This window comes from Pholcus phalangioides, unplaced genomic scaffold, assembly GCF_987345545.1.
Source record: "Pholcus phalangioides strain wild (caught in Gottingen) unplaced genomic scaffold, Ppha-v1.0 ptg000010l_1, whole genome shotgun sequence".
Lineage (NCBI taxonomy): Eukaryota > Metazoa > Arthropoda > Arachnida > Araneae > Pholcidae > Pholcus > Pholcus phalangioides.
Window position 1 is genome coordinate 1886255 of NW_028301603.1, and position 16642 is coordinate 1902896.

The 16642-nt window shown below is 37.3% G+C and overlaps 1 protein-coding gene across 2 annotated transcripts in view; it reads left to right on the forward strand.

The window, feature by feature from the left end:
* Nucleotides 1-16642, forward strand: part of LOC149080742 (uncharacterized) — a 108056-nt gene that overhangs the window by 19692 nt on the left and 71722 nt on the right. The gene's annotated exons all lie outside the window — the stretch shown is intronic.

A 16642-nucleotide genomic window follows, 5' to 3' on the forward strand; every position in this document is an offset into this window, starting at 1 on the left:
TTGTGCAGTAGCAGGGATGCAAATCAGGCCTTCAACAATCTGCCATCCAGCTGAATAGTGACAAATGCAAATTTTTATGGTTCACTAGACGTAGTAAAATACCGGACAGACGACTTCAAATTGGTACACAATCTTTAAGCCCTGTTAGACAAATAAAATACTTGGGCTGTATCCTCAACAAAAATCTATCTTTCTCTTCACACATTGATCATGTAATAAACAAATCTAATAGAATTATGGGTATGCTCAATCGCATCACATTTCCACAGGCAAAACTTTCATTAAAGAACAAAATTATTCTTTTTAAATCCATAATAAGACCTACTCTACTCTATGCTTCGCCAGCTTGGGCGCATGCTTGTAAAACGAATATCAAAAAACTACAGACTATGCAGAACAAAATACTCAGAAGATTTGTTGGAGCCCCTTGGTTTGTTCGTGGAATAAACATCAGACAGGACTTGGACATACCTCACATATTCGCATACATTAAGAAATTAAACAATGATCAATTCGCGAGCGAATGTTTAATTCCGAATTCGAACATCTGAGGGAAATTGTTGATTATGACACTGGCTTCTCGAGAGAATATAGGAGGCCCAAGCAAATTGGGCACCTTACATGGGAAAATTTGTAAGGATACCTTCCCTCATGTAAATAATTTGTGAAATGTACTTTCCCCAAATCATTTTTGTATATCCACATCTTTTCATATTCTTGTATGTATTTGCTTCGACATTTTCATATCTATTTGTATTTTTGACATTATTCGCATCTATTCGACATTATTCACATTTAACCATTATTCGTATCTATGACCTGCATCATTTGACTTTTTTTATTCACTCGCACTTCTCTAGCAATTGGTATACTGGTCCATTGAACTGCATATAATGTATATATGCAGTTCAATGTTTTAAGTGGGGGGGGGGGAAAGAGCGAAGTCTCTTTTGAACTGAACTTGTGATGTTGACATAAACTTTACCATCTATTCCCCTTTCATTTCTGATGCACTGAGTTGAAACAGAACTTTATTACCTATATGCATTTTTGATGTTTTTTTGCGTCACGGTCCCCATGTGATGTCCCCCCCCCCCTCCATTCCACTTCGAATAGATGATACTGACTTCAGACTGTGGGACTTGCTTCTTCCTGTTTCGCCAGATCATGACTTTTAACCAATTATGACCAGTTACATGCACTACACAAACAAGCAGCATATATCTATTCACGAACACTATCACCCTTTTCCTCTTCACAGGCCTTCTTGGCCAGTTTTTATGCCGGCAGTTGGCCCTCATGGGCTAGGAATCGGCTAAAGAATTTAATTCTGGTCTGGTCTGGTGGACGATTTTGGGGCCTGAGAATGCTTCAGTGAGAATTTTTTTGCGTTGCTCAGAAAAAAAAAAAATCTTATTATTGTACGAGGTAGCGTGTGTGTTATTTTGTGATTATTACAGAGATTCTGTGAGCAGAGAAACGACAGGTCCGTGCAGGCGAAATAGAAAAGAATGTGCCAGAGTATCTGGAAAAAAAAGTTAGAGGGCGCATTTCATGTGGGAATAAATTTTTTTCTTTTGTCGCGAGCGTCTCGGGGATATCATGGTCCCATATATATATAGGTACCGGAACCCAATAAAGTCCGGAAAAACAATGCAATGCACCCCTCCCTCTCCTGCGTACGCAATTGAGTCCAGTACATACGGGGCAACCAGCAAAGTTCAGCAACCCCCTAATGTTTTCTTCATGTCGGCGCCTCTGCATGGCTCCCACAACCTGGATCTACGCTTCCTAGAGTGATATCTTTGGTAAGCCTACAGTGAATTTATAGTATTAAAAAAAAGGTATATATTAGTTGTAATTAGTCCCGGGGGGGGGGACGTGCTACAGCTCTCCCAGCACACCCCCCCCCCCTCTCGTGGAGGTCATGGCCAGAGTTCTTGTCAGAAGGGTGCTTTTCTTCTAGTGATGGCTGCAATTAATGCTCTTGATTCACGAATATGCCTCCCCCAATAGGCTCCCAGGGCTACAACGACGTAATAATACGCATCGACTTTAGGGCCATCTTAAGAGCATTACGGGTATCCCGAGCAAATGATATCCAGGTGCCCCTATCTGATTGAAATTATTACCTATCAATTTACATATTTTCTCTTGAACATCATACTGCCGGATCTCAAATAATCATGAGACCCGCGTATAAGCATCCCAGGACCCCGGGTGAGGCCTCATCCCCATGCGTTAGTTTTAGAATTTACGTGTACTTTAAGGGACACAAAGGGCCATCTAGACACGTGAGTCCCACCCGAGCACAGCACGAAGAACCCAAGATCGGGAACACACTTTACGGCATGTGCCGATTCGTTAGAAATTTCTTAGAGGAATGTGTACGAGGTGCATGCACGTTAAGTAGTAGTAAGCATTATGGGGTATAACAGCTATTTACAGTTATTCACAACCTCGAGGCTGGGTGAGCTCTCCAGGCCAGACTGCTCATGATCCCCCCCCCCCCACCCATAATAAATTTACAGTGTGTAAGAACAAAAAATGATGAGAATCATCTTAAGCCACCAGGATGGAGCCCTGTCAGCCCCACCCATTTGTGGGGCCACGAGGGGGACCTCAGTTGCATAGCGACTTCTACGATTCAGCGGTGGTAAAAAAATCGAATAGAATGCTTGGTCTCATTTTCAAAAAGGTCTCTTCGCGTTCTCCTACAGTCATTCTTCCGCTTTTTTCGAGGCTTTGTTCGTCCGGGACTGGAGTATGCTGTAAGGTTTTGGAGACCATACCTACAGAGGGACATAGACTTGGTTGAAGGGGTGCAGAGAAGAGCTACGCGTGTCTTTATTGGCACACAGGGCTTGAGTTATGAAAAGAGACTTCATTTTTTGAATATGTTTACACATTGGATGAACGCAGGTGTCGAGGAGATATGATCGAAGTGTTCAAAATTTTCAACGGGATGGATAGGAATGGACCATGAATTTTTAGTACGCCGCCAATCAACTGCTTTTACAAGGGGACACCAGTATCAATTGGTAAGGGACAATGCGAGGTTATGGTGTCGCAGGGAATTTTTCTCTAATAGGGTTGTTAATAAATGGAATAGCTTACCCCCGGAGGTAGTAAATTGTAACACAATTGACACGTTTAAAAAGAAGTACGATAAACATGTTGGGGGTAAATCGAGAAGCTCTGTCCATACTTAGAATAAGACAACCATAGGTATTCTTTATGGGCATTGTATGATATTTTATCCTGTGTATGTATTGTTCATAATTTTTGTGATTGTGTTTTTAATCATTCTTTTTCTCAGCCACCCCGTTGGGCATTTTGCCTGTTGTAGCGTTGTATTTGTATTTGTATAAGATCAGGCACAATGATTTATTACAATAAATATATAATTACCGCCATATCCTCTGACCATATGTCTGATTTTTTGCCATTAAATGCACTGTGTTAGATTTTGATTGGGTATATGTAGACTTTTACCGGTATTTTTAAATATTATATAAATAGTTACTTTTTTGATATACTCGGTGTCCCCCTGATGCAAGATGGAAGTGTAGCGAGTTGTATTGTTCCGGATAATGTATCACAAGTCTATGAAATGATCAGAAGATGAAGCAATTTTTCAGGACGTCACAGATTTACTCACCGAGAACAGCTATTCACAGTTATTCACAACCTCGAATTGAGGATAAAGTCTCAATAACACTGACTACACTCTCTTTATTCCCCGTATAATTTTTAAAGGCACGTCGAATTTTCCAGATATGCCGTAGCACCAGTCTGGCGGCGCAACTGTATAGAGGTCAACGAAGTTCTTCCAAGACCTTCTCGATCTTTCCACACGATTCGATTGTTTATCTTTACACTTCTGGTTTGGCAACAGGGGACTACTGTTCCGTGTGGTTTCTCAAGAAATTGCGCTACCAATATTTTTCATAACAGTATGGCCCTTGATTTTCGTATACAGGGTGATTAAGAAAGAATCACCCGATGTCAAAATGATTCTACACTTGAAATCAGCCATCAACAAAAATTATTCATAAAACGTAGACATCTCCCCCACTTATATTCACATACTGTATATTACTTATCAAACATACTGTGTTTTTAATTTTTATGAAATATTTAATTTTGAAATCGCTTGATTTTCTCTCAAGTCGCCTTGTATAAGTACAGTGGAACCTCCCCTAACGGACACTTTTGGTTGCTCTATAAAATGATAAGAATGGCCCTACCCTTCAGCATTATTAAAATTGTACGTCATTATCTAGCAGCAAGAACTTTTTATGTAAAAATCAACGACACAATATCTACAACTAGACGAATTAGGTTATCTATAGTGCAAAGAAGTGTTATAGGACCTTGCCTCCACAATTATCACATGAATGATTTTCCAGTGGCCATTAAGGGTATTACTGCGCGGTACGCGGACGATTCAATGATAATTTGTACAGATAGAAAACCACAGAAGGCATTAAGTAATTTACAAGAATTAATTGATCAAGTCGAAACATGGTGCGAAAACAGCAGAGTTAAACTTAATGCAGACAAGACAGTATTTATGTGGATCACAGGAAAATTAGATCTACCCACAGATACCGGAATAGTGGTTATGGGGAAATTCATTGAACCTGTTATAAGTACTAAATACCTGGGAATAATAATTGACAAACGATTGACATTTGTGCAACAACGCAATTATGTAATACGAAGAGCTGACGTAGCAAAACGCACTTTAAAACGCATACTTGCAAGCAGATCAACATTGACAATCAAGAACAAATTAAATGTATACAAAATGGCTATCAGATCCATACTTTTATATGCTGCACCAGTGTGGCTCTACTCGAGCAATCAACACATGGTTAAATTAGAACAATATCAAAACAAAACAATAAGAGCTATGCTGGGAGCCAATTGGTTCATCAGGAATAGAAGTATAAGAAACGATATAGGAATGCCCACCATACACGCCTTTGCTCAAAAGCTGGCTAATAATCTCTTCCAAACTCTTGAAGAGTCAGAATATACCAACATATTAGGGAAATATCCACTTACCCAAAAGATCAGATATCAGCTTTTTCCAGAATCAAAAACTTTCTGGTTATGAAAAGACCGGAGGTACCGGGATTGTGAAAAATGTATGCGTATAAGCAACTATATATAGTGTAAATAATTAGACCAACTGCAAAATATCAAATTTTGTAGATAATATATATTTAATCAAATAATCATAATTAACGGCATTTAATAACATATAATCGCATTTATTAATATGATATATAGTTGACGCTGAACATAAAAATGAGAGTAGGTAATATATGCATCATGATGAATGATTAATGTTAAAAGAATAGCATTAATTATAACTTAATGACGTCCTAACAGGCTGATGAAGTGACATTCTGCCACTGCCCTGTTGAGTGACTTTCTGCTTTTTATTTCCTCTCCAGCCTGCTTAAGCTTTCTTTCCCCCCAGATTAATAACCCAATATGGGTAATATTAAACTCTAAGTACATAGTTTAAAAATAAAACATATACAACCATAGCGAAAATCGCACTACTAGTCCAGGATGGCTAAGAAATGATTCAGGGGTATGCACTGTTTGCCAATTTCAGTCGGAACCCACAGGCCACTATGTCATATATTTAGGATAACGGACACTTCCCGTTAGCAGACACTTTTTCTGATCCCCGGTCTCAAGAAATAGGACTTTAATGTACTTCACTCCCCATCAAACTCTAATTCATTAGTTTTTGTTCATAAATCGGGAATTTATCATATTCAACGGTGATTATGTATAATCTCAAGCTCGAATTAGTAAATAGGATTATCCGGCAAGCAATTACTCAATTAACTGAACCAGGAACTATGGGTCCAGGACGGTGATATTGAATGGTAATATTAGTTTTGTTTGCACATGTTGATACGTGTGAAGAAAGTCAACATTACAAGACTGATAATGTTGTTATGAATGTTTTTACTTTCTTCCATCGTATTTAATTCAATTTTTACTGTAAAAAACGTGTAGAGTATCATGTACGGATAAAACTAATTAATTGATTTTATGAAGAGAAGTTATAAATCTTAATAAATAAATAAAACACACACACACACATTTTAACATTAATATTTATAGGAATTAATTGCAACCAAAGTCAAACGTCATATAAATGTGAAAGTCCTATAAACGAGGTTTCACTGCACATCGTACCTCCCTATTAGCGGACACTCCCCCGTTAGCGGACAAAATTTTTGGTCCCATGTCTATCCGTTATCGAGAGGTTCTACTACAAGTATTAACTCGATATATTAATTATATTGTGAGAGTAGAATTCGATAAAATTATATAGTATTATACATATTAATTAGTTCAGCTGAGTAAAGACGTTCTTTTAGTCATGGCGTATTTTTAGTTAAAAACAATTTTTTTTCCCCGACACTTTTTATGTTGGAGAATCTCTCGCGACCCCCCCCCCCCGCAGGACCCACACTTTGGGAACCACTGCTCTGGAGAGATGTCGATTATCTTTGCACGATAGAGAAGATCTGAAGTTCAGAGAAAACTCCGTTATATATCACCAGGAGAGTGAAAAATATCTTACCGACTCTTATTAGGTTTTCGTTCAATAATTTCATTACGGATGCTTGCGGAGCATTCATTCTACAATCCAAAAATCTCAAATAGGCCTGCAATTTCTTTGTCAATGTGTCACGTTGTCCATTATATGCTGAAGAAGATACTTATTCCAGAAGAGTCCGAATATTTATTTTTCGGTTTCGGACCCATTCTGTCGCGCATAATAGTGGATATAAGACATTACACTTGAACTAAAAAGTAAGTAATACACTGTTTCCTATAGTAATGTGTTCACCCATGTGTCCCGAAGTGTTGAATATAAGAAATACGCCCCCCCCCTATTCTCGTCTGTTCTCGCGAGAATCCTATAATAAAATCCTCAGACGCCACATTCAAGAGCGATCATCTGTTACGAATTGTTAGGTGAGGAAAAGCCTTACATTTCTCATTCACACTGACCCACTATTCGTATTCTATTACATGTAATTATTATCATTTTTTTTACATTTTCTCGAAATGCCCGTAAAATTATCCTCCGTATAATCGCATTAAGAAGAATATCCTAGATTTTTCTTTGTTATACATTTTTTTTCCCCAAACACTTTATACCATTTTCTAGGTCAGGGGGTGCACAACCTTCTCAGTGCGTGGCCAAGAAACTTATGCGTACAGGGTGACCATATGACTCGCGTCTAACGTGACAGCTCTATAGTTTTAGAGTTAATTTTAAGTAATCACCCTGTATATAGCTCTATTGTAATGAGTAACCTAGTGATATCTCAAAAATAAGAGCCGATAAAACTATTTTCATGGTGATATTCGAGTTCAGTGTGGAGAAATAATTTGGGAATGTTACAGTTTCGAGTCGGACGCAATTTCATTGTCGTGATTGAAACGTTTCAGTTATTAAGAGAGATTGTTGGCCAATGTACACGGAATGAACAGGGCCGGGTTAACCATTAAGCAAAATAAGCACGTGCTTAGGGCATCAGTACAAAAGGGGCACCTCTGACCTATGGAGACCGGACACACCCCGCTTCCCATCTCGTAGAGATATCGAAGCATTCCCGAAGGATGGGTGTATCCGGAAAGTTTTACTAAAAACAACGTAACATGACCACCTCAGACGAAGGCAGCAAAAAATAAAATAAATTACATAAAAATTGATCATCGTCAACCCCTGAAGTCATATAACAAATAAATAAAATCTAAACAATCAACGCCAATGGGCAATCAAAATTATAAACAGGATTATAAGATGGTGGTTTATAGCCGTCCATCCCTTAAGAATCTAGTAATCGTCAATCGATCGAATGATTGCCGATAATCTTGCAATATAAAATTTCGAATCACGGTGAATTAGTCGCAGATCGTCATCGTTTATGCCGCAAATCGTTACCAGAATCGTCACTGGAATCGTCACCAGGTGGACTAAGATCAGCAGAATTCATTATGGCCGAGTAAATCACACTAAAAACGTGTCCTTGCCATCAATGACTTGATTTATCTCCTTGCAGGTGTGAATTTGCTTCTGTTTTCCATTTATCGGTTACTTCTGTTAACACCGACGTGTCGAAGATCATATTTCCTCTTAAGCCAGGTTTTCCTAGAAGCAGGTTTCTACAGTGCGTGCAGCGTGAAAACTCTGATTGGTAAAAAAAAAACCTGAATTTCAAGTTTTTAACCAATCAGCGTTTTCACGCTGCACCCGGCACAGAAATTCTACTCCTAGGAAAACCCGGCTTTAAGATCAATCCCTGGGGCTCTTGCCGGTTTGAACTCGTCATCGCTCCCACCGATAAGACGCGCACTGCCAATCTTCTTAGTGTGCATGCAGTGTAAGTTGTTATCGAGGAACAATATAATCCACCCCACCCGAGCAAGACTCATAGGGACTCTTCAAAACTCTTCTTTTGAAACACAGTCGACCGTTTTCGGGAATAGCACTAAAATTGAAGTTTTTTTTCTATATGGTAGTAGGGTCAGTACGACAGTAGGGTCATTTCATAACCGGAAATGTGATCGATGATGACTTGAGGTGATGTGATTCTTGCGAATTATATCTCACGTCAATGGTGAATATCACAAAAGGGACACCACACATAAATATATCAAATGGTATATTTTTTTAATGTAAAATTTTTTTCCACATCGATCATCCGATAGAAGATCCTAAAATTTTAAGAACACTTGACTGTATAGTTGAAGATCATTATTACACAAGAATGGCACAAAAGATGGGAAACTAATAATACTGCAAACTAGACTTCACATTATTTTGCTGATTTTTTGGATTAGCTTTTCACAATTTTCATAAAGTACGCCCAGGGCTCTCTTAACATTATCATACGCCCACGTACAAAGCGATTTTTCTGAGAGAGGCACTACTACCTAGCTAAAAATTCTTACCTATCTATTTGCATATTTACTCTTGAAAATCGGAACCAGATCAAATTGTCACTTGACACCCAGAAGTGCCCAGATGGGCCCATGCAGTAAACCAAGTTCTACAGAATAAGGACATGATTTTTGTGGGTCATTAGTAGATCAACTGTGTAGTTTGATCTATAGAAGTAATAGAAATGCTACCAGGTGTAAATTACAAACTTGAGAATGTATCTAAAAGAAAAAATACCCAATATAACGGTGATTCGTCAGAAATAAGATACCTACTGGCAACTGGATACTTGGTTAGCCGGGGGCAACCACTTCTTTAGGCACCCCCCTCATAATGCTGAAGGATAGGTTGAATGGTGAAATTTGCGCCCCCTTTTGTAGTGTGTCCGGGGCGCCAGACCCTCTCCCCCACTAATTGCGGCCCTCCCTATTGTTAATATTATGGCCATTCTAAGATCAATGGCTTCTCCTTGGAGTGTTGTTACAGCCTTTATCTCATCAACCGTTCGTCGTATAGCGGTATGGTTCTAATTTTGAAAATTCTCAAAATGTGACCAGAAATCACCCTGTAAGAGTTTTGGTGAAAATACAGTGCACACAAAATAAAAAAAATGAAAATTTTTATACGATCCCTCCCCCCTCGTCCTCTAACTTCCAATCAGACAGTTGTTGCACTTTCTCTTCTGAGCCCAACAAAAAAATTACATCTTCTTAACTGCATTATTCCCTGAGATGTTTAAATTCAAAAATCGGAGACAGGTCCGGGCTTAGGAGAATTTCGCGGCCCCCCCCCCTAAAACTTTTTTATGTAGTTGCTCCCCGACTTACAAACCTTTCGAGTTACGAACATAAATCTTGAAGGGGAAATTTTTTTCACAAAGAACGCATTCTATTACATTCATTTTTTTCATTATTTCAGGAGCGCGTTAATGGTCTGGATCGTAATCAAACACGATCCATTGAGAGAGAATGACATTTAAATTAATTCTACAAAATTCATAAATTATTAACAATTATTAGCGCGTGGTCCACCTGCTGACACTTCATCGTGGCTCGAACCATATTGAACAGAAATAAATTTTCGTCATACTTTTAAAGCGCTTCGTCATCTCTTTATCAAATATACGTTGCAATTCGGTAACTTTGATCATTTTTCGAATCTTTTATTGCGGTTTTTGTTTAATTAATGTAAATTAATAGAAATAAAGGAATCAAGTACTGGAATTCCATGACCCCCACAAGGGTGGGGCTGACATGCAAGATCGTCGTAATAGCATCATGGGCCCCCGAGCCAAGAGACTTTTTGGAGGCCTGAAAAATTCTCGAAAAATTCAACTACGTCTCGTTTTTCTGAGGCCCTTCGGGCACGGCCCAGGGTGTGGGGGAGGCATGCATTAAATGGTCTCTGCCTTGACAGTGCTGAGAACGGTGTCCCTCAACATCTTTCGTCGGAACATCACGTGACTCGGTGAAAACAAACACGATTCCCCGTTATTTTCTTGTGTCATAAATAGCAGTTTAAAACAATAAATGAAAAAATAATTTCAGCATCGATGAGATAATTCCAAAATTAATGAAAGAGATAATTTCAGCATTAATGGAAGAGATAATAATAAAATTAATGAAAGATAATTCCAGAATGAAGGAAAGAGATAATTCCAAAATTAATGAAAGAGACAATTCCAGAATTAATGAAAGAGACAATTCCAGAATTAATAAAAGAGACAATTCCAGAATTAATGAAAGCAATTATTCCAGAAGTAATGAAATAAATAATAATTAATAAAGGAAATACTTCCAGTATTAACGAAATAAATAATTTAATCTTTTTTCATCTTTAGATGAGTTCTCTATCCTTTTTTTAATCTTTAAAACCCAATATTTAGAGACCGAACTGTACCTTTCACGAGCCGTTAAAACCCAAAACGGCTCAGTGATATGATTGGCTGATGAGGGAGTGACGTCAGTACAAAAACGTACTAACGTGGTTTCATTAGTTTATCATATTTGGCAAGAAATTATACTTTTCCATCTTAGAAACAAGTCGCCAAGATGACCTTATGTTGCTATCTTTCGAAACAGAACTGTATCTGGAAATCTCATGACCATGTAATCTGTATTTTACGGGAGAAAATTACGTAGAACTCAGAAAATTGCAAAATTTCCCCCGTTATCACGTCATTTCTAGTAAAAATACTCATTTTGTGGATTTTCGTCTTCGAGACAAAATTTTTTTTTTTTTTCAAACCGTGAATTTTTAATTCTAATGAAAATTTCCCATCCATGAAATTTCTCGTTTTGAGATATTGGTTGCATTCAATACTACTGTGCTGTTGTTTCATACATGCTCGAACCATGGCCAACTGTGGTCCTCGGACTTATCTGATGTGGCCTGCGACCTCAAACTTAATTTTGTAAAAATTTTCAGATCACTTGAGTGACCGCCGCACAGTTCCACAGCACACTTAAACGGTCCGTGGCACATTTACAGAGAACTTGAATGGCTCTTGGAACAGTTTAACATTAATCAATCAAGTGACCCGCGACATATACACAGATCACTTACCTGCGGCATGGTCTAGAACACTTGAGCGAACCCGACACATTTCCAGATCATTTTAGTGATCCGCGGCACATTTTAGATCACTTAAGGGGCCTTTGGAACAGTTCACATCGCTCAAGTGGCCCGCGACACATTTACAAATCAGTCAAGTGACCCACGACATATTTACAGATCACTTAAGTCACGTGCGGCACAGTTCCAGAGCACGTAAGCGACCTGCGGTGCAGTTCCACATATTACTCGTTACCCGTGGCTCAGCTCCAGATCACTCAAGTGGCCCACGGTATATCTCCACATGAACTAAGTGGACCGTGACACATTTTCAAATCAGTCAAGTGACCCACGACATATTTACAGATCATTTAAGTGATGTGCGGCACAGTTCCAGAGCACGTAAGCGACCTGCGGTGCAGTTCCACATATTACTCGTTACCCGTGGCTCAGCTCCAGATCACTCAAGTGGCCCACGGTATATCTCCACATGAACTAACTGGACCGTGACACATTTTCAAATCAACGAGGAAGTGGTCCGCGCTCTCCTAAAGATTGAGTATCCTTGCATTACAGTAATGTTGAAGCGAAGGGTCAATGGCAAGATTCCAGTTGGTCCGTGTAATCACACGGACTAAACTTTTTTCACTTCCAAGCTTATAAGCGAAAAAAGTTTCGTCATGATTCTTATCAGTATAGTGTTTTAACAATAAGAGAGCCACTAGACCAAATGGACCCCAGGACCAGGGCAGCAAACAGATTTGGTGCCCCGGACCAGAGGGGGCGCAAATATAATCTATTAACCCCACCTTCAATATTAGAAGGACGAGGCACCAAAATGCGTGCTTGCATCGGCTAACTAAGCATCTATAGTTGCGGCCCTGTCCAGAAATTTATTTTTGAGGGGAGGGGACAGAGTAATAGAGAGCAAACGAATGTACCATGTTATAACATATATCTCTGTCATTTTCTTAGGTTTTGAGGGGATGGACCCCCCTCCCGGCACTGATGGGCAATTGAAGGCTTTTACCGATTCTCAAAATTTTTTTCAAAAATACAATTTTATAATTACTTGTCATAAATTTGCAATTGCGTATTTCTTTCATTCATTCTAAATTTTCAACAATGGGGTTATAATTAACTCTCACATTAGATTTTAATAATGTATCTCTTACAATTCTAAATTTTCATATTTTTAGTTTTCATCATCATTTATATATATACTGAGTATGCTGTACTAATGTGCAACATACTGAAAAAAAAGCGCAGAACCGCTGACGTACGCAAGATGGGATTCAAAACCCCCAAACAGAAGCCTACGCACGGGGAGGGGGTGCTCAGGGAACCTATATGCCCTCCCCAAGGTATCAGTGTTTTTTTTTTTTTTTGCAGTGAAAAAAAATGAGCACCTCTCCTTAAGAAAATCCTGCGTACGCTACTGAGCAGACACCAACGGGGAGATCAGTAATTTGGCAGATTTTTTTAATTGCTGGAAAAGAGACGTTGACACAAAATGAAATGTTGTTCGAACAACAAACTATCAAATTAAATTCTTCGGTGGCAGTCTTTCTATGCTTTGGTTTTACACTTGAAGTATTGGAAATACTGCACAAATAAATTGAGCTATTCAAAATTTCGTTCGTTTGTATGCGCTCGCGTTATCAAGTTTCACCCAAGTTTTGTGCTTTAATCACTAGAGGAATGATGGCTTGGATGGGAAAACAAGCAACCTATTGTTTTTACATTGCTTTGCACTAAATATTATGGGAAAAGAGTTAGTGGCCCCCCTGTAGTAAAGACAGTGCAAGAAATATTGTGTCACTGGCGTTTTTCTCGAGCTAATTGACTTGGATCCCAGAAAGCACAAATGTGGTAAACTTTTTCTCGCTGTAGATTTTTTTTTTTAACTTAGTGAGTTCAGCCCTGACTTCAAGGATTGTAGGTGTGTTATCATTGAATTCAAGGTCTGAAAGGGTAATAACATTTTTTTTGTATAGGCTACCATTATTGCCAAAAAAGCAATGCCCAAATACCTTTATATTTTCAAAATTCAATGTTATTCAAAATATCTTTCCACTTCTCGAATATCAAAATTCATAAGCTGGTGAATATAAATTAATACAGTAACAAAGGATAGGAATCAGACTTGTTTAGAAAAAGTTCAAAAGCACCTCCGCTCCAAATCCCAGCAAGTCTTGAGAAGTTCAATGAAAATTTCACATCATAAATCACAAAATAAATTGAAATTTAAGTATTTATTGATGAAAAAATATCAACTAATGTTCATTTCCAATACGTATGATTGCAGCCACTATGCACATGCAAAGGACTTTCTACACTTTCGATCATTTCTACTTTCTTAGCATAAAAGTGTCAAACTCCTTTTGGATGGTCTTTTTGGTGATTAAATGTTTCCTTTCCAGAACTGAAACTAATGAATCTCTGATATCATCTAGTGTTTTGTGGAGAAAGACCCCAGCTTTCATTTTATCTGAAAAAAGAATGAAGCAATTGTAAAATACTAGACAAGCAGTTATGATGAAAAAACATTCATTTAACAATTAATAATACAAATTGAAAGGCCACAACAGGGAAATTTCCCAAGCGAGGACTGATGCTGGGAATAGGTTTTTAACTCAAGCAAGGACGGTGAGCAAACAGATGGTGTTCCAAAAGAGATGGGATAGTTTTAAAAAGATGGCAGAACAGGTGAAACCCCATTTTCACCTTAGCATCATGCATAGAACAAAAAACGTGCTACAATACACTTGAGCAGAATTGACTTCTGAGAGGGGGGGACGGACAAGGAATTTTCTACAGAAAAACTTTAAAAGTTATCAACCTTTAAAAAAATGATTTAAATTAATTGAAAATGATTACAATAGCACGTAAAAGGTGTTTTCTTTTGTACTATTTTTTTCTGAAAATATTTGAAATCATTATTATAATATATTTAAAATTTTGCTGACAAGGGAGATGGAGGGTATCGGAGGAGGCCGATCTTTTTACACAATACAGTAGACGCGGTTTATTGAAATCATGCATAATGCTATCATTTGGATATTGCTATCAATCACTAATATAAAATATAGAATGGACCAATATTGTAACATAGGCAAATATTCATTGACAGTTATCAGGACTTATGGCTTTTGTTATTTTTTTTTTTTGCATTTAGAAGCTGAGGTTTAACCATACTTTTGTAGATTAAAAAATGTAAACCCCCCCCCCCCCCCCCCCATTGACAAACATTTCTGTATTCTTGATGATGATTTTTGCTTACACATGACATCGATAGGCATCTGAATATTATTAGCTGCTATAATCCATGGACGTGTGAAGCTGCTTTTGTAATGAGCTTCGGCAATGTAAGCACACTAAAGGTAAGATCAAAAAAAGAAACTTCAAATTCTCAGTCAATTATCCAAATCGAGTTTTTACCTGAAAGACTGTCTCGAGGGATCTATGGAACACATACAGTACATAAATTAAAGACATGACTGAATTCTAAAAAAAAGATTTTAGCTTAAAGGGAAAAAAAAACCCCAGCATGATTTTTCCTCAAAACAGTCCTAAATAATGTTTTTCGACTTTTCAGAGACTTCATGACTCCTCCTGATGTTGAAAGGCACACTGCAATAAAATCAGAAAATTTTGTGCCACCCTTAGACTCCATTTTAATAATCACATGAATTTCAGGCGACCATTTACCCACTTTATAATCACCACATCGACTGAGATTTGTCAAGCCCTGAGCAATATGTAAAATGGAGTTACCCTGTTTTCATGTATCCTGTTTGACCAAGTAGGACTCAAGATCATCATTTGGCTTCTGGGCTTCTTTTGGCTATAGTTATCAATTGGTTATTGTTATCAGAAACTATACGAGTCCTCATTTTGGAAGAAAAAATATTGGTATGTTTTTTTTTCTTCATTTTTTATGAAAGCCCCATTTTTTGTGATTCCAAAACAGGCCTTTGACGCTTAGAACCGAAACTATGCCCACTTTAGAGTTGCATTTTTACCAGGATTGGCAAGTTTTTGACAGTTTAAACATTCACATCAAAGACCTCAAATATTGCTTTTCAATATAAAAATTCTCATTGGAAATGCACATGTTAATTACATGTAATGTTCAAAGTGACTGTTATACAAAGAATAAATACTTAATATGATTGTAAAATAACTTTCTACTCTTAAAGAATTATTTTGGACAATATATGTTTTCTTTCTCACAAATACACTTTTAATAAATATACACTTTTTAATAAAGCATAGCATAAATGCTGAACGAAAAACTATGGAATGATTTAATATTCTTCAATCCAAGATGATATTCTTGATCCTCCAAAATTTCTTTAACTGCTTATATATGTGTATTGACATAAATCATCTGCTGTACTCTTTTCATAACAGAGAGGTATTTAAAAAAGTTATTTTACATCATATAAGTAATGTTGTTTTCTGTTATTATTAAATTATCTAAATAATCACTGATATTCAAAGCGATACCCTTATCGTGCATAACATTAGAATATATCTAGCAATCAAAATAATAAATTGTAAGACTAAAATTTTCTCTAATTTGGCAGTGCTGGCTTGCATATGATGCTTAAGAAACTCTTGTAACTTAGTGCATGAGTAAGGATAAGTTTTTTTACTATGATATATGGTATATTTACTAGCATTTATAATGCAATGGTTTTTTTGACTGAAGCTGCATCTAAATATGCAATGGGCATCATGCCCTGCCAGTTCTTTGATTAAAAATACTTGTTAAAACTCTGGATTTATATGACCTAAGATATAAAATTTTTAGGTGAGAATAAATGAGCACAATTAGTATATTAACAGATGCTACACGAGAAATTTTATATGGAATAAAATTTTGTGGGTAGATCAGAAAATTTATAATATTAAAATAGATATTTTGTGCTCAGTAATTATAATTCAAAATATAAAAACACGTTAATCTACATAAAAGTGTTTTGTTATTCAACCTATCTATCAGGTTAACAAAAACTATTTGACATCAGTAAGTTTTTGACTGTTTTAATACTGAGCTAAGAAACCTATCCCTGATCTCTTATCACA